At 38.7% G+C, this 23,222-nt stretch overlaps 1 long non-coding RNA gene across 6 annotated transcripts in view; it reads left to right on the top strand.

Moving 5' to 3' along the window:
- The window catches only part of LOC120443218, a 36,282-nt gene extending 13,301 nt beyond the window's left edge, over positions 1-22,981 (top strand). For 2 of the 6 annotated variants that reach the window (XR_005615242.1, XR_005615243.1), the window contains exons 2-9: positions 18,397-18,481; positions 19,106-19,214; positions 19,792-19,918; positions 20,009-20,193; positions 20,572-20,711; positions 20,887-20,917; positions 21,024-21,109; positions 21,211-22,981. This is a non-coding gene — a long non-coding RNA (uncharacterized LOC120443218). Of the gene's footprint in view, positions 1-17,479; positions 18,482-19,101; positions 19,215-19,791; positions 19,919-20,008; positions 20,194-20,571; positions 20,712-20,886; positions 20,918-21,023; positions 21,110-21,210 lie in introns of those variants that run through there. The other 4 variants (XR_005615246.1, XR_005615244.1, XR_005615241.1 and 1 more) reach the window with 4 other exon arrangements.
- The last annotated feature ends 241 nt before the right edge of the window (positions 22,982-23,222 follow it).

Here is a 23,222-nt window from a genome sequence, read left to right as displayed (position 1 = left end):
CGGTTAGACACATGTATGAATTTGAGGAATGGACCCAAAATGCAGACACAAAGGAACGTGAAAGAAAATTTTAATATTAACAGAAAGCAAGCTGTTTATTAAGGCTGGTAAAATAGGCAGAACCAGCTTCCAGTTTGGATTCGGGAGACAGACACTATCTCTACTTTTAAGATTAGGCTTCAAACTTTCCTTTTGCTAAAGCATATAGTTAGGGCAGGATCAGGTGACCCTGAATCCTCCCTTAGTTGTGCTGCAGTGAACGAGGCTGCCGGGGATTCCCATGATGCACTGAGTTTTTCCTTTCCAGTCACCTTTCTCACTCACTATGTGTTAATAGACTCTCTGCACTGAATCATACTTGTTATTAATCCACAGCATGTCTTTATCCTGTCTTCCTTCTCTCACCCCAACCAATCACAGCAGATGGCCCCGCCCCTCCCTGAGCCTGGTTCTGCTGGAGGTTTCTTCCTGTTAAAAGGGAGTTTTTCCTTCGCACTGTCGCCAAAGTTCTTGCTCATAGGTGGTCGTATGATTGTTGGGTTTTTCCTCTGTATCTATTATTGTGCGATCTACTGTACAATATAAAGCGCCTTGAGGCGATTGTTGTTGTGATTTGGTGCTATATAAATAAAATTGAATTTAATTGAATTAAAAGATTACAAAACAAAAGGCAGAAGTGAAGCTAAACAATAACCTAACCTGGGGACAAACCATGAAACCTGACATGGATACAAACATACCTGGAACATGGAAACGTGGCACCAAAGACAACAGATGACCTGACACTGAACAAATGAGGACAGGACTTACAGTGGCTTGCAAAAGTATTCGCCCCTTGAACTTTTCCACATTTTGTCACATTACTGCCACAAACATGAATCAATTTTATTGGACTCGCACATGAAAGACCAATACAAAGTGGTCTACACGTGAGAAGTGGAATGAAAATCATACATGATTCCAAACATTTTTACAAATAAATAACTGAAAAGGGGTGTGCGTAATTATTCAGCCCCCTGAGTCAATACTTTGTAGAACCACCTTTTGCTGAAATTGGATTCCATTAAAATTGATTCATGTTTGTGGCAGTAATGTGACAAAATGTGGAAAAGGGGGACGAATACTTTTGCAAGCCCTTGTAAGTACACAGAGAGACAATGAGGGGATGAGGAACAGCTGGGACAAATCAGACCTAACAAGACAAGGGGAAACAAAACTAGACTCACTGCATATAGGACAAGGACTTTCACAATAAAACAGACATCACAAGGGTAATCTAATAAACAAATGAACTTAGCTAACCTAAAGAACTTATAAATAAACATCGACATCCAAACAAACTAAAACTTAAAATGCTGGGTCAACAAACCCAGGAAAGTGACAGTAAAATCATTTATTATACACATTATACTTATTTTCTTAAATTGCTTATCTATTATCTGTATTTTCACTTGAGGGTCTAGGGTACTGCTCTTCTTTTCATGACAAATTAGGACATGTTTATGATAACACACTGACAATATCAGGCCAATTTTGGCATTACTCCATCAGTGAACAGCATGCCCATGCTAACTTAAACTAGACCAGCAAGCTAACCACATGTGTATTTAAGTGTTACTTAAGAATAGGAACCAAACAAATTAACGGAACGAAATTAACTGTAACAGCAGTTTGCAAAACACTGTGACACTTCTCAAGTGTTCCTACCTCAAATACAGCGAGTGTTGCTGTGTTTTTGTTGTTAAATGGACGAGGAGAGCCCGTGGCTGGTGAGAGGATGCGGCATTTCGTCAGTGGAGCATAGAACGACGTCTGTGATTGGACAACAAGTGAGTAACGCTGCATCTGATTGTTCGAAAGCCTCAACCAAAGAGCTGCTGGTCACGGCAAGATACAAACTCGCCGGAGCTCTGAGTGAACTGCACATCCGGGACCTTCAGCACTCAGCAGAGATTTGTCTTGACGTATGTATTTACCTTTGATATCCATGACTCGACGCACATTTAGCAAGGTAAAGTTGTATGTTTAACAAGCTAATTAACGCTAGTTAAACGGAACTAAAACAATACACAATCGATTTGAACAAACTGTGTGATGAATGATGATAAATGCTAAAAATTACTTAAGATTTATCTTCAACAATAGATATTAGAAGTTTAATTTAACTGTTTTAAATTCCCACTGGAGTTAAAGGGACCTGTGGCCTTGCACGTGCTCTGCATCTTCAACTGCACAGACAGTCAGTCTAAGCTCTTTTTAAGTGTAGCTAACTGCAACACACATTTTTTTTTTTCAACACAAGATATGTTTGGGGATTTAAATGTTAATAATAATGTTTTCGTATTTAGCACAAACCAATAGGGTCTGGGTCTCTGGCCCAGCGTTTCTGACGTTATTCTAAGGTTTTTGAGTTTCTTATGTTTAGTGGCGGGTTAGTTGAGTTTGGCTTAACGTTATTAACATTGTTTTAAGGAGTTTATGTTAGGGTTGTATATTACAACGTTTGTATTTTCATGCCATTTTTCCTGTTTTATTTTGAAAGAGTCTGTTGTGTTCAGTTCATTAATCTCACTGACCTGTTGTGTCAATAGAATCATTTGTGCCAGCTACTTCCTGCTCTCCTTCCATCCTGTCTCAACCTCCAACAGGAAAGTAGAAGTCCTCATATGGTAGGACCAGTGATTGTAGTGTGTGTGTTACACTGTCCTCATATTGTTTTAAGCTGTGAAGGACATGAGTGTGTTTCAGTTGCCTTCCTCATGTGGTTGGATCAACAACTCTAGTGTGTGTTACACTGTCCTCATATTGTGGGTAGCAGAACTGTACAGTGTTAAGTTTCTTTAGAATCTGGTATAAGGAAGTCGGATCCTTCTGTAATAATGTTCACTGATACAAATATGATCTGTAGTTAATTATCTAGTCGGGATTTATACTAGAGAATGTTTCTGACGTTATATTGTTGTCTTTTGTTGCAGACACCAAGTGCTGAGGTCCTGTCTCAGCCTCATACTTACCCACTTCATTCTTCCAACAGGTTACACATCATATTTTTGTATTTGGTATCAAGTATATGTGTCAGATGGGCCTAGTGCATAAATGAAATGCACTTTAATTGTATTAAAACAATCAGTTTCAGTCAAAGTTAACCAAAATCAACATTAGCATTAGGAGAAAGTAATTGTCTATACCATTTGTTAGTCCAAACTTTCCCGTAAAGCATCAGCGTGATCTTTATTCTGACTACATTTGATATTTTTGTCCTTTTACACATGTTTTTGTCCATTTAACCTCCCGCTGATCAGTTTACATGATTTAATTTCTGGGGAAATAGATGCCTTTAAATCAGTGTTGGGTTTGGAGCTTTTATTGACAACAGCAGAAGAAGTTAGAAGTCAGGAACATGAACTCTACATGTGTTCAGTCGTCATGTCCTCATATTGTTTTAAGCTGTGAAGGACATGAGTGTGTTTAAGAAGAAGTCCTCATATGGTAGGACCAGTGATTGTAGTGTGTGTTACACTGTCCTCATATTGTTTTAAGCTGTGAAGGACATGAGTGTGTTTCAGTTGCCTTCCTCATGTGGTTGGACCAACAACTCTAGTGTGTGTTACACTGTCCTCATATTGTTGGTAGCAGAACTGTACAGTGTTAAGTTTCTTTAGAATCTGGTATAAGGAAGTCGGATCCTTCTGTAATAATGTTCACTGCTACAAATATGATCTGTAGTTGATCATCTAGTCGGGATTTATACTAGAGAATGTTTCTGACGTTATATTGTTGTCTTTTGTTGCAGACACCAAGTGCTGAGGTCCTGTCTCAGCCTCATACAGACCAATCGGTGAGTGACTTACCCACTTCATTCTTCCAACAGGTTACACATCATGTTTTTGTATTTGGTATCAAGTATATGTGTCAGATGGGCCTAGTGCATAAATGAAATGCACTTTAATTGTATTAAAACAATCAGTTTCAGTCAAAGTTAACCAAAATCAACATTAGCATTAGGAGAAAGTAATTGTCTATACCATTTGTTAGTCCAAACTTTCCTTTAAGCATCAGCTTGATCTTTATTCTGACTACATTTGATATTTTTGTCCTTTTACACATGTTTTTGTCCATTTAACCTCCTGCTGATCAGTTTACATGATTTAATTTCTGGGGAAATAGATGGCTTTACATCAGTGTTGGGTTTAGAGCTTTTATTGACAACAGCAGGAGAAGTTAGAAGTCAGGAACATGAACTCTACATGTGTTCAGTCGTCATGTCCTCATATTGTTTTAAGCTGTGAAGGACATGAGTGTGTTTCAGTTGCCTTCTTCATGTGGTTGGACCAACAACTCTAGTGTGTGTTACACTGTCCTCATATTGTTGGTAGCAGAACTGTACAGTGTTAAGTTTCTTTAGAATCTGGTATAAGGAAGTCGGATCCTTCTGTAATAATGTTCACTGCTACAAATATGATCTGTAGTTAATTATCTAGTCGGGATTTATCCTAGAGAATGTTTCTGACGTTATATTGTTGTCTTTTGTTGCAGACACCAAGTGCTGAGGTCCTGTCTCAGCCTCATACAGACCAATCGGTGAGTGACTTACCCACTTCATTCTTCCAACAGGTTACACATCATATTTTGTATTTGGTATCAAGTATATGTGTCAGATGGGCCTAGTGCATAAATGAAATGCACTTTAATTGTATTAAAACAATCAGTTTCAGTCAAAGTTAACCAAAATCAACATTAGCATTAGGAGAAAGTAATTGTCTATACCATTTGTTAGTCCAAACTTTCCTTAAAGCATCAGCGTGATCTTTATTCTGACTACATTTGATATTTTTGTCCTTTTACACATGTTTTTGTCCATTTAACCTCCCGCTGATCAGTTTACATGATTTAATTTCTGGGGAAATAGATGCCTTTAAATCAGTGTTGGGTTTGGAGCTTTTATTGACAACAGCAGAAGAAGTTAGAAGTCAGGAACATGAACTCTACATGTGTTCAGTCGTCATGTCCTCATATTGTTTTAAGCTGTGAAGGACATGAGTGTGTTTAAGAAGAAGTCCTCATATGGTAGGACCAGTGATTGTAGTGTGTGTTACACTGTCCTCATATTGTTTTAAGCTGTGAAGGACATGAGTGTGTTTCAGTTGCCTTCCTCATGTGGTTGGACCAACAACTCTAGTGTGTGTTACACTGTCCTCATATTGTTGGTAGCAGAACTGTACAGTGTTAAGTTTCTTTAGAATCTGGTATAAGGAAGTCGGATCCTTCTGTAATAATGTTCACTGCTACAAATATGATCTGTAGTTGATCATCTAGTCGGGATTTATACTAGAGAATGTTTCTGACGTTATATTGTTGTCTTTTGTTGCAGACACCAAGTGCTGAGGTCCTGTCTCAGCCTCATACAGACCAATCGGTGAGTGACTTACCCACTTCATTCTTCCAACAGGTTACACATCATGTTTTTGTATTTGGTATCAAGTATATGTGTCAGATGGGCCTAGTGCATAAATTAAATGCACTTTAATTGTATTAAAACAATCAGTTTCAGTCAAAGTTAACCAAAATCAACATTAGCATTAGGAGAAAGTAATTGTCTATACCATTTGTTAGTCCAAACTTTCCTTTAAGCATCAGCGTGATCTTTATTCTGACTACATTTGATATTTTTGTCCTTTTACACATGTTTTTGTCCATTTAACCTCCCGCTGATCAGTTTACATGATTTAATTTCTGGGGAAATAGATGGCTTTACATCAGTGTTGGGTTTAGAGCTTTTATTGACAACAGCAGGAGAAGTTAGAAGTCAGGAACATGAACTCTACATGTGTTCAGTCGTCATGTCCTCATATTGTTTTAAGCTGTGAAGGACATGAGTGTGTTTCAGTTGCCTTCTTCATGTGGTTGGACCAACAACTCTAGTGTGTGTTACACTGTCCTCATATTGTGTGTAGCAGAACTGTACAGTGTTAAGTTTCTATAGAATCTGGTATAAGGAAGTCAGATCCTTCTGTGAATAATGTTCACTGCTACAAATATGATCTGTAGTTGATCATCTAGTCGGGATTTATACTAGAGAATGTTTCTGACGTTATATTGTCTTTTGTTGCAGACACCAAGTGCTGAGGTCCTGTCTCAGCCTCATACAGACCAATCGGTGAGTGACTTACCCACTTCATTCTTCCAACAGGTTACACATCATGTTTTTGTATTTGGTATCAAGTATATGTGTCAGATGGGCCTAGTGCATAAATGAAATGCACTTTAATTGTATTAAAACAATCAGTTTCAGTCAAAGTTAACCAAAATCAACATTAGCATTAGGAGAAAGTAATTGTCTATACCATTTGTTAGTCCAAACTTTCCCTTTAAGCATCAGCGTGATCTTTATTCTGACTACATTTGATATTTTTGTCCTTTTACACATGTTTTTGTCCATTTAACCTCCTGCTGATCAGTTTACATGATTTAATTTCTGGGGAAATAGATGGCTTTACATCAGTGTTGGGTTTAGAGCTTTTATTGACAACAGCAGGAGAAGTTAGAAGTCAGGAACATGAACTCTACATGTGTTCAGTCGTCATGTCCTCATATTGTTTTAAGCTGTGAAGGACATGAGTGTGTTTCAGTTGCCTTCTTCATGTGGTTGGACCAACAACTCTAGTGTGTGTTACACTGTCCTCATATTGTTGGTAGCAGAACTGTACAGTGTTAAGTTTCTTTAGAATCTGGTATAAGGAAGTCGGATCCTTCTGTAATAATGTTCACTGCTACAAATATGATCTGTAGTTAATTATCTAGTCGGGATTTATCCTAGAGAATGTTTCTGACGTTATATTGTTGTCTTTTGTTGCAGACACCAAGTGCTGAGGTCCTGTCTCAGCCTCATACAGACCAATTGGTGAGTGACATACCCACTTCATTCTTCCAACAGGTTACACATCATGTTTTTGTATTTGGTATCAAGTATATGTGCCAGTTGGGCCTAGTGCATAAATGAAATGCACTTTGATTGTATTAAAACAATCAGTTTCAGTCAAAGTTAACCAAAATCAACATTAGCATTAGGAGAAAGTAATTGTCTATACCATTTGTTAGTCCAAACTTTCCTTAAAGCATCAGCGTGATCTTTATTCTGACTACATTTGATATTTTTGTCCTTTTACACATGTTTTTGTCCATTTAACCTCCCGCTGATCAGTTTACATGATTTAATTTCTGGGGAAATAGATGGCTTTACATCAGTGTTGGGTTTAGAGCTTTTATTGACAACAGCAGGAGAAGTTAGAAGTCAGGAACATGAACTCTACATGTGTTCAGTCGTCATGTCCTCATATTGTTTTAAGCTGTGAAGGACATGAGTGTGTTTAAGTAGAAGTCCTCATATGGTAGGACCAGTGATTGTAGTGTGTGTTACACTGTCCTCATATTGTTTTAAGCTGTGAAGGACATGAGTGTGTTTCAGTTGCCTTCTTCATGTGGTTGGACCAACAACTCTAGTGTGTGTTACACTGTCCTCATATTGTTGGTAGCAGAACTGTACAGTGTTAAGTTTCTTTAGAATCTGGTATAAGGAAGTCGGATCCTTCTGTAATAATGTTCACTGCTACAAATATGATCTGTAGTTGATCATCTAGTTGGGATTTATACTAGAGAATGTTTCTGACGTTATATTGTTGTCTTTTTGTTGCAGACACCAAGTGCTGAGGTCCTGTCTCAGCCTCATACAGACCAATCGGTGAGTGACTTACCCACTTCATTCTTCCAACAGGTTACACATCATATTTTTGTATTTGGTATCAAGTATATGTGTCAGATGGGCCTAGTGCATAAATGAAATGCACTTTAATTGTATTAAAACAATCAGTTTCAGTCAAAGTTAACCAAAATCAACATTAGCATTAGGAGAAAGTAATTGTCTATACCATTTGTTAGTCCAAACTTTCCCTTTAAGCATCAGCTTGATCTTTATTCTGACTACATTTGATATTTTTGTCCTTTTACACGTTTTTGTCCATTTAACCTCCCGCTGATCAGTTTACATGATTTAATTTCTGGGGAAATAGATGGCTTTACATCAGTGTTGGGTTTAGAGCTTTTATTGACAACAGCAGGAGAAGTTAGAAGTCAGGAACATGAACTCTACATGTGTTCAGTCGTCATGTCCTCATATTGTTTTAAGCTGTGAAGGACATGAGTGTGTTTAAGTAGAAGTCCTCATATGGTAGGACCAGTGATTGTAGTGTGTGTGTTACACTGTCCTCATATTGTTGGTAGCAGAACTGTACAGTGTTAAGTTTCTTTAGAATCTGGTATAAGGAAGTCAGATCCTTCTGTAATAATGTTCACTGCTACAAATATGATCTGTAGTTAATTATCTAGTCGGGATTTATCCTAGAGAATGTTTCTGACGTTATATTGTTGTCTTTTGTTGCAGACACCAAGTGCTGAGGTCCTGTCTCAGCCTCATACAGACCAATCGGTGAGTGACATACCCACTTCATTCTTCCAACAGGTTACACATCATGTTTTTGTATTTGGTATCAAGTATATGTGCCAGTTGGGCCTAGTGCATAAATGAAATGCACTTTGATTGTTTTAATACAATCAGTTTGAGGAAAAGTTTCCCAAAATCAACATTAGTATTAGGAGAAAGCAATTGTCTATACCATTTGTTAGTCCAAACTTTCCTTAAAGCATCAGCTTGATCTTTATTCTGACTACATTTGATATTTTTGTCCTTTTACACGTTTTTGTCCATTTAACCTCCGCCGATCAGTTTACATGATTTAATTTCTGGGGAAATAGATGGCTTTACATCAGTGTTGGGTTTAGAGCTTTTATTGACAACAGCAGGAGAAGTTAGAAGTCAGGAACATGAACTCTACATGTGTTCAGTCGTCATGTCCTCATATTGTTTTAAGCTGTGAAGGACATGAGTGTGTTTAAGAAGAAGTCCTCATATGGTAGGACCAGTGATTGTAGTGTGTGTTACAATGTCCTCATATTGTTTTAAGCTGTGAAGGACATGAGTGTGTTTAAGTAGAAGTCCTCATATGGTAGGACCAGTGATTGTAGTGTGTGTTACACTGTCCTCATATTGTTTTAAGCTGTGAAGGACATGAGTGTGTTTCAGTTGCCTTCTTCATGTGGTTGGACCAACAACTCTAGTGTGTGTTACACTGTCCTCATATTGTTGGTAGCAGAACTGTACAGTGTTAAGTTTCTTTAGAATCTGGTATAAGGAAGTCGGATCCTTCTGTAATAATGTTCACTGCTACAAATATGATCTGTAGTTGATCATCTAGTCGGGATTTATACTAGAGAATGTTTCTGACGTTATATTGTTGTCTTTTGTTGCAGACACCAAGTGCTGAGGTCCTGTCTCAGCCTCATACAGACCAATCGGTGAGTGACTTACCCACTTCATTCTTCCAACAGGTTACACATCATATTTTTGTATTTGGTATCAAGTATATGTGTCAGATGGGCCTAGTGCATAAATGAAATGTACTTTAATTGTATTAAAACAATCAGTTTCAGTCAAAGTTAACCAAAATCAACATTAGCATTAGGAGAAAGTAATTGTCTATACTATATTAGGGGTGCCCAATCCCAGTCCTCGAGAGCTACTGTCCTGCAGCTTTTAGATGCATCCCTACTCCAACACAGCTGAATCAAATAGTTGGATTACCAATTCGGCATGCCATCAAGTCTGGCAAAGGCCTGATAACGAGCCATTCATTTGATTCAGGTGTGCTCGAACAAGGACGCATCTAAAAGCTGCAGGGCAGTAGCTCTCGAGGACTGGGATTGGGCACCCTGGTCTATACCATTTGTTAGTCCAAACTTTCCCTTAAAGCATCAGCGTGATCTTTATTCTGACTACATTTGATATTTTTGTCCTTTTACACATGTTTTTGTCCATTTAACCTCCCGCTGATCAGTTTACATGATTTAATTTCTGGGGAAATAGATGCCTTTAAATCAGTGTTGGGTTTGGAGCTTTTATTGACAACAGCAGAAGAAGTTAGAAGTCAGGAACATGAACTCTACATGTGTTCAGTCGTCATGTCCTCATATTGTTTTAAGCTGTGAAGGACATGAGTGTGTTTAAGAAGAAGTCCTCATATGGTAGGACCAGTGATTGTAGTGTGTGTTACACTGTCCTCATATTGTTTTAAGCTGTGAAGGACATGAGTGTGTTTCAGTTGCCTTCCTCATGTGGTTGGACCAACAACTCTAGTGTGTGTTACACTGTCCTCATATTGTTGGTAGCAGAACTGTACAGTGTTAAGTTTCTTTAGAATCTGGTATAAGGAAGTCGGATCCTTCTGTAATAATGTTCACTGCTACAAATATGATCTGTAGTTGATCATCTAGTCGGGATTTATACTAGAGAATGTTTCTGACGTTATATTGTTGTCTTTTGTTGCAGACACCAAGTGCTGAGGTCCTGTCTCAGCCTCATACAGACCAATCGGTGAGTGACTTACCCACTTCATTCTTCCAACAGGTTACACATCATGTTTTTGTATTTGGTATCAAGTATATGTGTCAGATGGGCCTAGTGCATAAATTAAATGCACTTTAATTGTATTAAAACAATCAGTTTCAGTCAAAGTTAACCAAAATCAACATTAGCATTAGGAGAAAGTAATTGTCTATACCATTTGTTAGTCCAAACTTTCCCTTTAAGCATCAGCGTGATCTTTATTCTGACTACATTTGATATTTTTGTCCTTTTACACATGTTTTTGTCCATTTAACCTCCCGCTGATCAGTTTACATGATTTAATTTCTGGGGAAATAGATGGCTTTACATCAGTGTTGGGTTTAGAGCTTTTATTGACAACAGCAGGAGAAGTTAGAAGTCAGGAACATGAACTCTACATGTGTTCAGTCGTCATGTCCTCATATTGTTTTAAGCTGTGAAGGACATGAGTGTGTTTCAGTTGCCTTCTTCATGTGGTTGGACCAACAACTCTAGTGTGTGTTACACTGTCCTCATATTGTTGGTAGCAGAACTGTACAGTGTTAAGTTTCTTTAGAATCTGGTATAAGGAAGTCGGATCCTTCTGTAATAATGTTCACTGCTACAAATATGATCTGTAGTTGATCATCTAGTTGGGATTTATACTAGAGAATGTTTCTGACGTTATATTGTTGTCTTTTGTTGCAGACACCAAGTGCTGAGGTCCTGTCTCAGCCTCATACAGACCAATCGGTGAGTGACTTACCCACTTCATTCTTCCAACAGGTTACACATCATATTTTTGTATTTGGTATCAAGTATATGTGTCAGATGGGCCTAGTGCATAAATGAAATGCACTTTAATTGTATTAAAACAATCAGTTTCAGTCAAAGTTAACCAAAATCAACATTAGCATTGGAGAAAGTAATTGTCTATACCATTTGTTAGTCCAAACTTTCCCTTTAAGCATCAGCTTGATCTTTATTCTGACTACATTTGATATTTTTGTCCTTTTACACGTTTTTTGTCCATTTAACCTCCCGCTGATCAGTTTACATGATTTAATTTCTGGGGAAATAGATGGCTTTACATCAGTGTTGGGTTTAGAGCTTTTATTGACAACAGCAGGAGAAGTTAGAAGTCAGGAACATGAACTCTACATGTGTTCAGTCGTCATGTCCTCATATTGTTTTAAGCTGTGAAGGACATGAGTGTGTTTAAGTAGAAGTCCTCATATGGTAGGACCAGTGATTGTAGTGTGTGTGTTACACTGTCCTCATATTGTTGGTAGCAGAACTGTACAGTGTTAAGTTTCTTTAGAATCTGGTATAAGGAAGTCAGATCCTTCTGTAATAATGTTCACTGCTACAAATATGATCTGTAGTTAATTATCTAGTCGGGATTTATCCTAGAGAATGTTTCTGACGTTATATTGTTGTCTTTTGTTGCAGACACCAAGTGCTGAGGTCCTGTCTCAGCCTCATACAGACCAATCGGTGAGTGACATACCCACTTCATTCTTCCAACAGGTTACACATCATGTTTTTGTATTTGGTATCAAGTATATGTGCCAGTTGGGCCTAGTGCATAAATGAAATGCACTTTGATTGTTTTAATACAATCAGTTTGAGGAAAAGTTTCCCAAAATCAACATTAGTATTAGGAGAAAGCAATTGTCTATACCATTTGTTAGTCCAAACTTTCCTTAAAGCATCAGCTTGATCTTTATTCTGACTACATTTGATATTTTTGTCCTTTTACACGTTTTGTCCATTTAACCTCCCGCCGATCAGTTTACATGATTTAATTTCTGGGGAAATAGATGGCTTTACATCAGTGTTGGGTTTAGAGCTTTTATTGACAACAGCAGGAGAAGTTAGAAGTCAGGAACATGAACTCTACATGTGTTCAGTCGTCATGTCCTCATATTGTTTTAAGCTGTGAAGGACATGAGTGTGTTTAAGAAGAAGTCCTCATATGGTAGGACCAGTGATTGTAGTGTGTGTTACAATGTCCTCATATTGTTTTAAGCTGTGAAGGACATGAGTGTGTTTAAGTAGAAGTCCTCATATGGTAGGACCAGTGATTGTAGTGTGTGTTACACTGTCCTCATATTGTTTTAAGCTGTGAAGGACATGAGTGTGTTTCAGTTGCCTTCTTCATGTGGTTGGACCAACAACTCTAGTGTGTGTTACACTGTCCTCATATTGTTGGTAGCAGAACTGTACAGTGTTAAGTTTCTTTAGAATCTGGTATAAGGAAGTCGGATCCTTCTGTAATAATGTTCACTGCTACAAATATGATCTGTAGTTGATCATCTAGTCGGGATTTATACTAGAGAATGTTTCTGACGTTATATTGTTGTCTTTTGTTGCAGACACCAAGTGCTGAGGTCCTGTCTCAGCCTCATACAGACCAATCGGTGAGTGACTTACCCACTTCATTCTTCCAACAGGTTACACATCATATTTTTGTATTTGGTATCAAGTATATGTGTCAGATGGGCCTAGTGCATAAATGAAATGTACTTTAATTGTATTAAAACAATCAGTTTCAGTCAAAGTTAACCAAAATCAACATTAGCATTAGGAGAAAGTAATTGTCTATACCAGGGGTGCCCAATCCCAGTCCTCGAGAGCTACTGTCCTGCAGCTTTTAGATGCATCCCTACTCCAACACAGCTGAATCAAATAGTTGGATTACCAATTCGGCATGCCATCAAGTCTGGCAAAGGCCTGATAACGAGCCATTCATTTGATTCAGGTGTGCTCGAACAAGGACGCATCTAAAAGCTGCAGGGCAGTAGCTCTCGAGGACTGGGATTGGGCACCCTGGTCTATACCATTTGTTAGTCCAAACTTACCCTTAAAGCATCAGCTTGATCTTTATTCTGACTACATTTGATATTTTTGTCCTTTTACACATGTTTTTGTCCATTTAACCTCCCGCTGATCAGTTTACATGATTTAATTTCTGGGGAAATAGATGGCTTTACATCAGTGTTGGGTTTAGAGCTTTTATTGACAACAGCAGGAGAAGTTAGAAGTCAGGAACATGAACTCTACATGTGTTCAGTCGTCATGTCCTCATATTGTTTTAAGCTGTGAAGGACATGAGTGTGTTTAAGTAGAAGTCCTCATGTGGTAGGACCAGTGATTGTAGTGTGTGTGTTACACTGTCCTCATATTGTTTTAAGCTGTGAAGGACATGAGTGTGTTTAAGAAGAAGTCCTCATATGGTAGGACCAGTGATTGTAGTGTGTGTTACAATGTCCTCATATTGTTTTAAGCTGTGAAGGACATGAGTGTGTTTCAGTTGCCTTCCTCATGTGGTTGGACCAACAACTCTAGTGTGTGTTACACTGTCCTCATATTGTTGGTAGCAGAACTGTACAGTGTTAAGTTTCTATAGAATCTTGTATAAGGAAGTCGGATCCTTCTGTGAATAATGTTCACTGCTACAAATATGATCTGTAGTTGATCATCTAGTCGGGATTTATACTAGAGAATGTTTCTGACGTTATATTGTTGTCTTTTGTTGCAGACACCAAGTGCTGAGGTCCTGTCTCAGCCTCATACAGACCAATTGGTGAGTGACATACCCACTTCATTCTTCCAACAGGTTACACATCATGTTTTTTGTATTTAGTAATCAAGTTTATGTGTCAGTTGGGCCTAGTGCATAAATTAAATGCACTTTGATTGTATTAAAACAATCAGTTTGAGTCAAAGTTTCCCAAAATCAACATTAGCTTTACTTCTTTGTGAAGATCTTAGGAGAAAGAAATTGGCGTACCATTTGTTAGTTCTAACTTTCCCTTTAAAGCATCAGCTTGATATTTATTCCTACTAAATTTGATATTTTTGTGTTTTTGTGTTACATTGTCCTCATATTGTTTTAAGCTGTGAAGGACATGAATGTGTTTTGTAGCCTTTCTCAATTGGTAGAACCAACAACTCTAGTTTGTGTTACATTGCTCCTTTAAAGTGCTCCAGTAGAAAGCAAGGTTTAAGAACATTTTGTATTCACATTATAAACTATAAACTAGAATATTTTCTATCTTTTCTTGCATTCACATTAAGATATTTTCTTTTGTTTCCATTTATGACAGCTGGGAAGGTGAGAAGCAAGTGGACAAATGATGAAGTAAAGGTTGCTGCAAAGTACCAGGTAAAAGGAATGTGACTGCTGCTTCCAAGCAGAGCCGGCAGCTCGTAAAGGCAGAGACTGGGTTGCCATAAAGTACTACATCCACAACAGGATCATTGCATTAAAAGAAAGATGCAAGGAAAAAAAAAGAAACAACCAAGAGAGATACTTTGTTGCTTCCACAGTTATGTCAATATTGTAGTTTTCTGTATTGCATTGTTCTTACTCATAAATCTGTGGTTTATGCTGGGTGCTTTTTCCAATTAAATGATAAGAAAGGCAGATAATGTTCCACGTTTTTATTGACATGAACATTCACTACAAAATGAATTAATGCATTACAATATTAAGACTTAAAAAGTAGACTGACCACATTTGACCTATGTCTTTTTTTAAGTCTCTACACAGCTCATATTTACTGTTTTATTAACACATAAATGTCTGATATTTCTGTCAGAAGTTACCCGACTGGTGAGCATTACTATTGTGCATCCATGCCTATTATATTGTAATCTCAAAAGGAGCCAAGCTTAAAAATACAGAACCTACCCTTACCTGGTCCTTATAAGTCATATATACTTGAAAATTATGTGTTTCCATGGGCTTCACAATTCACCTAAACATGAAATATCAGTGTGTGACCTTATGGTACTCATAAGTCACATAAACCTGACAGTGTCCTCACAAGTAGCATTAAATTCAGGTTTGACCAAAATTTCACCCTAGCCAAAATCTCAACAGATGGGCGTGTTCCTGGAAGCATGGGTCAAACTTTGTGTGATTCCCATGCCTCTAGGACCTTCAGAAAGGCACGTTCCCATTTGTCACATTTTTGTCATAGGTCCTGATATTTCACGAAAACACGTATGTGTGTGTGTGTGTGTGTGTGTGTATGCGTGTGTGTGTGTGTGTGTAAATGCGTCTGCATCAGGTGTTTGTGCAGCAATCTGCATTTCACTGCAAGCTTTGACAGTAAAATCATAGCTCTCTCAACACTTTACTGTTCCCGCTTATAAATATTGCAATGAACCTGTTTTTACTATCCCCAAACGCCTTCAATCTCAAGTAATGAAGTGAGGAGACGGGCCGGTAGTATTATCTGAGAGGTGATATTACAGGATTTATACTGATCAGCAATTTCACATTAGGTATTTGACTGAAAAGAGTAGCAGGGGAGACAACTATCTCATCTAAATATGTTATTGTTTATTCTGACAGATGGAAAACTCGATGCTTACTAACTCTGATACAGTGGCTTGCAAAAGTATTCGGCCCCCTTGAACTTTTCCACATTTTGTCACATTACAGCCACAAACATGAATCAATTTTATTGGAATTCCACATGAAAGACCAATACAAAGTGGTGTACACGTGAGAAGTTGAACGAAAATCATACATGATTCCAAACATTTTTTACAAATAAATAACTGAAAAGTGGGGTGTGCGTAATTATTCAGCCCCCTGAGTCAATACTTTGTAGAACCACCTTTTGCTGCAATTACAGCTGCCAGTCTTTTAGGGTATGTCTCTACCAGCTTTGCACATCTAGAGACTGAAATCCTTGCCCATTCTTCTTTGCAAAACAGCTCCACAACTGCCCTGTGACGGCCTCAGAGGTTGTCTAAGAGAATATTGGGAGCAACAACATGATGAAGTCCAAAGAACACAGCAGACAGGTCAGGGATAAAGTTATTGAAAAATTTAAAGCAGGCTTAGGCTACAAAAAGATTTCCCAAGCCTTGAACATCCCACGGAGCACTGTTCAAGCCATCATTCAGAAATGGAAGGAATATGGCACAACTGTAAACCTACCAAGACAAGGCCGTCCACCTAAACTCACAGGCCGAACAAGGAGAGCGCTGATCAGAAATGCAGCCAAGAGGCCCATGGTGACTCTGGACGAGCTGCAGAGATCTACAGCTCAGGTGGGGAATCTGTCCATAGGACAACTATTAGTCGTGCACTGCACAAAGTTGGCCTTTATGGAAGAGTGGCAAGAAGAAAGCCATTGTTAACAGAAAACCATAAGAAGTCCCGTTTGCAGTTTGCCACAAGCCATGTGGGGACACAGCAAACATGTGGAAGAAGGTGCTCTGGTCAGATGAGACCAAAATGGAACTTTTGGCCAAAATGCAAAACACTATGTGTGGCGGAAAACTAACACTGCACATCACTCTGAACACACCATCCCCACTGTCAAATATGGTGGTGGCAGCATCATGTTCTGGGGTGCTTCTCTTCAGCAGGGACAGGAAGCTGGTCAGAGTTGATGGGAAGAGATGGATGGAGCCAAATACAGGGCAATCTTGGAAGAAAACCTCTTGGAGTCTGCAAAAGACTTGAGACTGGGGCGGAGGTTCACCTTCCAGCAGGACAACGACCCTAAACATAAAGCCAGGGCAACAATGGAATGGTTTAAAACAAAACATATCCATGTGTTAGAATGGCCCAGTCAAAGTCCAGATCTAAATCCAATCGAGAATCTGTGGCAAGATCTGAAAACTGCTGTTCACAAACGCTGTCCATCTAATCTGACTGAGCTGGAGCTGTTTTGCAAAGAAGAATGGGCAAGAATTTCAGTCTGTAGATGTGCAAAGCTGGTAGAGACATACCCTAAAAGACTGGCAGCTGTAATTGCAGCAAAAGGTGGTTCTACAAAGTATTGACTCAGGGGGCTGAATAATTACGCACACCCCACTTTTCAGTTATTTATTTGTAAAAAATGTTTGGAATCATGTATGATTTTCGTTCCACTTCTCACGTGTACACCACTTTGTATTGGTCTTTCACCTGGAATTCCAATAAAATTGATTCATGTTTGTGGCTGTAATGTGACAAAATGTGGAAAAGTTCAAGGGGGCCGAATACTTTTGCAAGCCACTGTATCTACCTTTCCCTTTGCCTACAGCAATACGAGTAATACATTAAGTGAACTGGTCTTTTCTATTCTAAGTTTCTATTCCTGTGTGCCTGTGCGAGCGTTAAGTCACGCACGTATAATGTTGCATCCTTGCATATGTGTGCCTACGCTGTGTGAAGTTGTGTCTATGTTTATGTCTGCTTGCGCTTAATTAGGGGAAGCAGTGAGCATTTCACTTCTGGAGGGGATTTTATGGCTATGTAAATATCATACATCATGATTCAGCGAGGTGAGGCGAGCGTAGCCCAGCGGCTGCCAAATCTCACTTAGATTGCTGTCTAGATGGCAACAGTGGAGGGTGACACAGCCAACGCAGAAGTGATGACTGATTTGTTTCTCTGGGTCAGAACACACGGGGGTGGATTTGTCTTAAGGTGCTTAAAACGAAAGCGTATGATGCTGTCATTTAATCCCGACTGCCGATTTCATTTAAAGCAACACCAAAGATAGTGTCACTATTGCCAGTTTAATAGCATGTCAAATAACTGTTCGCTAGCATCAAGGGAACTGAAACTCAGCTCATGCATTACTGTAAAAAGTAATGACAACTTTGTGCTTAAATTACTGCAAAGATGGGTTACTTTTCAAAATCTATTTTACCTCCTATCTGAATGCTTTTGTTCAGCTTTTTTGTTTGCAATCCAACACATGTAGTGCTGGTACAGAAAGCTTGGTGGATGCTAGAACAGTTGGTTTAGTTTACATTGTGCAGCTCAGCTCCAGTCCTACAATAGGAACAAGGTTATTCATTTCACTGGAAACTGAGAGTGGCTACACATGATGGATTTATCAGTGGGCATTTGTTGAATATGTGAAATTTTACATGGTGTTACTTGTCTTTGTGTTTTATAGAGTGACAGCTATGACAGAGGAAGGTTTCCACTGGAAATGTGCTTGATAAATCACAAAAATTGGAATTTGTTGCATTACAGAAAAGGTAAAAGATTATTTCGTCGTTTATTTAGCAACTATAAAAGTGGCTGTTGTTTGCGGTAGTCGACAGTCTGTAGGCATAACCCTATAAATCAAACTTTAGGACCTTTCAAGTGTGTTGTCGACGTTCGAATGCTCTGATCTGCAGGATCTAAGCGCCTGCTTTGGCATATCTCACCTCAGAAACCAATGGAACGCAACATTAAAATTCTGCACTGATTATTACAGTATGTATGCCAAACTAGAAGGCACCATTTGCCAAATTAAAAAAAACAAAAAAACATCCCACAGTATAACTTAAATGTAGGAAAAATTAAGGAACTGCTATATAGTGTTTTATTTCAGCACGAGCACAGGAAAGACAAAAGGATGAGACTTTTCTTATCCCTTCATGAGAATATTCATGGCGGTATTTAAACAAACACTGCCTGCATCGCCGTTCCTGTGTCTCCTCTGTTTTCAGTTGTTTTGAATTAAAAGCGATGCATGTGCTTTGGACTCTGACTCAAATTCAAGGCTTCATCTTTTTAATACAATGGAACAAAATGATGTCAAATGGTTTTTATACTTGGAAACTCAGTCAGAACTCTTTTTTTTTTTTTTTTTTGGGTTTCATCTGTTGAGGCAGGAGACACAAAAAACACAGTGAAGCTGCTCTACAAACCTTGACAAAAACATGTCATTTCCAAGCCTCGCAAACCAAAACCTGCAGTTGTCAGGATCTTCAAATCAAACAGGTGAGAGACACTGCACACCAACATGTTTTCACATATTACAGACTGCAAAATGTTCCTGTCCTACGCTGCATGCTGAGATATGTACATCTGTTCTTTAGTGATTGTTTTCTGCTGAAGTTTTCTTTTTCATAGGGTTAGTGTAAGTATGCTTCTGTTTCTATATAGTAGACAGTAGCCTGTAAAGACGTCACTGAGCACTGTTTCTTATCTTCGACTTCCCATATTTACTTTTTTACAAAACTAAGTATTACCAATTATGCTTCTGTATTAAAGTCCAGTAAAGTTGTGAGAACAGGTTGAAAACAGAAAGAAAATGTTAAACATAAAGAGAAATCTGCCTCAGGCTACATTTAGATTTATGATCAAATGGGTGAATAAAAGCTTGCGATCTAAAAAGAATTATACAGTTCTGTGAAAAATGGGAGCTGTGAGACAATGTATGTTTTTAAAAGTGATAAAGTACAACTGATATACTTTGGTTTATACTTTTCCCCCTCACTGATTTCATACCTGCATGTCTATCAAGTGCTGACTGAATATACTATAGCTAGCTATTTGTTTTCTCCATGTCTCTTAGGACTTGTCCAGCAGAATGAATGAATACCAGTTTTCACGGCAAAGTCGCTAAGTGCAGAAGTACCTAAGAGTTCTATGCCATAAAGATATTCAAGAGCCCCAATGAGTTCCAGAAGCCCAACAGAGAGGTGGGTCATTCTTGTCCACCACATTTCATCATTAACATTAAATGTTATTTGGCTTTATTTCATGCTCGGTGTCTCATATTTTCTTTCCAGCTGACCATGCTGAAAAACATCAGTGGGCTTGACCCTGTGAGTATTGGTCGGTTCTTTGAGGACTTTCAACAGACAGGCACACTTGTCTAGTGTTTGAAATGCTACACGTGGATATAGACATATTGGAAAAGAAGCTACACTGCAAACCACTCTCCCTTCATGAGATTAAACCCATAACACAGCAGGTATCATCAGCCTATCACGAAGCAGTGTCTGCTAATTTAGGGTGCAAATGTGCATGCTTGAAAGTATTTGAACAATAGAGTCTAGTTTTTTCCTTTGTCCATGCAAGTGTTTTCTGCACTCAACTCTCTGAAGAATGCTGGCTTCAAATATTAAACCCAGCAATATCATGCTGGTAAACCAGGAAGTCCAACCATTCACAGTTAAACTAGATTTTCACTAAGCCATAAAAGCTGCTGAGGTGTAACAAAGCTCCATCACACAGCCTGTTGGATACCGCTTTGTTTCCAGATTTGTGTTCTAGCTTCAGCTACGTTTTGTTCCTTGTGGATAATTTGATCTGATGTCAATAACTCTTATTAATATGCAACCATTTGCAGGAAGTCATTCTAATCACTACTTCCTGCCTTCCACTCTGAGATCTCCTGAAGTTTTCCTGGGTCTTCCTACCTCAGAGACAATAGATATATTTGGGTACCTTGGCAGCCCACTATTCCCTCAGTGGTGCCTCTATTACCTGGTATGTCCTCTGATGTACTTGGATGTTACCTTACCGTTTTGTATGGTAGAGTAATTTGGTCTAATGTTGCTGACAATCTCTATCTAGATAAGTAATATGCTGAATATTCAGTCAGCTGAAGGATAATGTACTAAGTATAGGCACCAAAACTCACCTATATTTCAACTCAATCCAGGTTGACTCTTCAACACACACGTGGACTCCAGGTCTGCAATGCTGTCCTGAAATGCACAAATCAAAGGATATTTTCCTTTTCTCTCTCTGTTTTTGATTTTTTTTAAAGTCTTCTCAAATATATTCTTTGCTTTTTAGATGTCTGAAGCGTACCGACTGGGACTGGATTCCCACCTCAGAGAGGCAAAGCGACTGAGTTCAAAAGTCTGTACGACCTGGTGGTGGTAGGTAGTCCTTGTACTGTGGATGTAAAATCGAATTTAATTCATCTGTAAGTCCGGAAGTGGGTGTTTTAAATATACATGAAATATGTCTCCAAATGCAGCTGTACCCAGATGTGAAAACATATGAGGACAAGATAAAGTTTGTCAGCCTTCTGGGGATGATGCTGCATCTGAATCCTCACTACACCAAGTGATGCGCTGACACACCTGTGCTTGAGCGCCTGTAAATCGGAGTGATGCCACCAGTTTTGAGTGAATCATTTTCTGTGTGTATTACTTTTTGGCTTACACTTCTGCAGTGAGATTAAACTTTCGTCATCCAGTGACATAGACCCCACCAGTGGTGAAATCAGCAGGAGAAGGCAACACCACAACAACTAAAGAATCACCCTCAGATTGTGCCACAGTTTTGGCTCACGCTGCTACAAATGATGCCGCAGTTGGATCAGAAATGACTTGCAGAAACAACGCCGTCTCAGCTGCTCAAGCAGCCTCAGAGAGGTTGCCAGATTAACGGATGACTCTGCCTCTTCAGAGGAAGATTTGGGTGAGGCTCTAAGAGCAGCATCAAACGAGCCTGCACTCATACACATTGTAACCACGCCCATGATGACTGCCCTCTGTGGCACTGCTTCAGCTGTCAGGAACGGTCTTCATGTTCTCAGCTTCAAAGGTTAACAATGAGTCACATGAAGTTGCCAACGGTTCCGCAGATTGAGTCTCAGCTGAAGCAAATGATGCTGTCCGAGCTGATGACGTCCGGTCAGCAGCACCACACTGGGTGAAGTTAACTGTGACCCTACTATGGACAGAAATGCTCGGACTGAAAGCAGTTAGAAAATGTTTGGACAGGATGTTTAGCTCTCCATACTGCTGTGGCTATAAGTCAACATAATCGTTCAATGTTTTTCTCATATTCCCACAAATTAAATACAAATATTAACTTACAGGCCTTGAGTTGTCTGACCTGGTGACTGAAAAAGCAGTCACATAGCAACAGCCTCAGCAGATGCAGTGACAGCAGTTGTAGCAGGAGGAGCACTTGTGTCAGCTTCACTATAACACCAATGCTGTAGCTTTAGTAGCTGTAAGTTTTCAAACTGAAAAAAAAATCATCATTAATCATTTGCCTTTAATATTTTTCCTCACAAAGTTTAATTACTTTACAAGATTTTTCACATTTAAATCAACTGCTGCGAATATTTCAGTTCAAGTTTAAACACCAAATACCAGATTTGCTTTGGAAGCTAATCATTATCAGATATTTAACTTATGTGAAAAATTGTATTATTTATCTGCAGTTAAAAAATATAACAAATACAAATAACTCAAACCCCACGTATGCATCTCTTTGGAACTAAAAAGAGACCATTTTTGTGCCTGATATCACACAAAAACTATAAAAAAAAATGGAAATGTGTGGTGTGGTAAGGTCATTAATCCACTTCAGCACCTAGAAATAAATATACTATGCATGCCTGTTCGTGATTAGTTACGGGTTCATGATGTTGTTTAAAGTAAGTTGTTTAGTTTTTGTTGTGTAGCCTGTAAAGGTAGCCAAGTGTATAGGCTATAATTATACAGGAATTCCTCTTCCAAACAGTTTGAAATGCACATAAGCGATGGTATAAATGTGCTCTGACAAAATTACAGTGTGAGTTGAGATAATGCCCCCTTGCTGGTCACCTGTCCAGCACATATGGTCTGACATCTCTGACTCTCTGACTTGATATTAAAGATGTATAGCATGGTGCACCCAATTTCAGTAACATAAATGATGTGAAAACTTTTTCCACCACTCTCCTTTGGTAACACACAAACACCAACCATCTGCAGGTTTGCTGACTGCAAATAAAGACTCCAGGTCTCTGATTTCTTGCTTAAAATATGCACACAGACACACACGACTCTGAATTTTTGACTGAAAGTAAGCAGGGCTTTTTTGTTTTTACAGTAAAGTCAAATTCCTCTGTACTGAAAAAAATAGACTTCACACACTGAATTTCAAGTACTTGTTCAGGATCTAATAGGGGAATGCATTCAGAGTCTTCCAGAATGTTAAATCTTCTTTGGTTACGTCTTTAAACGCGGTGGCGTGGTTGTTAGCATTGTT

Source organism: Oreochromis aureus, linkage group 13 (assembly GCF_013358895.1).
Source record: "Oreochromis aureus strain Israel breed Guangdong linkage group 13, ZZ_aureus, whole genome shotgun sequence".
Taxonomy (NCBI): domain Eukaryota; kingdom Metazoa; phylum Chordata; class Actinopteri; order Cichliformes; family Cichlidae; genus Oreochromis; species Oreochromis aureus.
The sequence above is the reverse complement of the archived record's forward strand: the minus strand, read 5'-3'. Positions and strand labels throughout refer to the sequence as shown.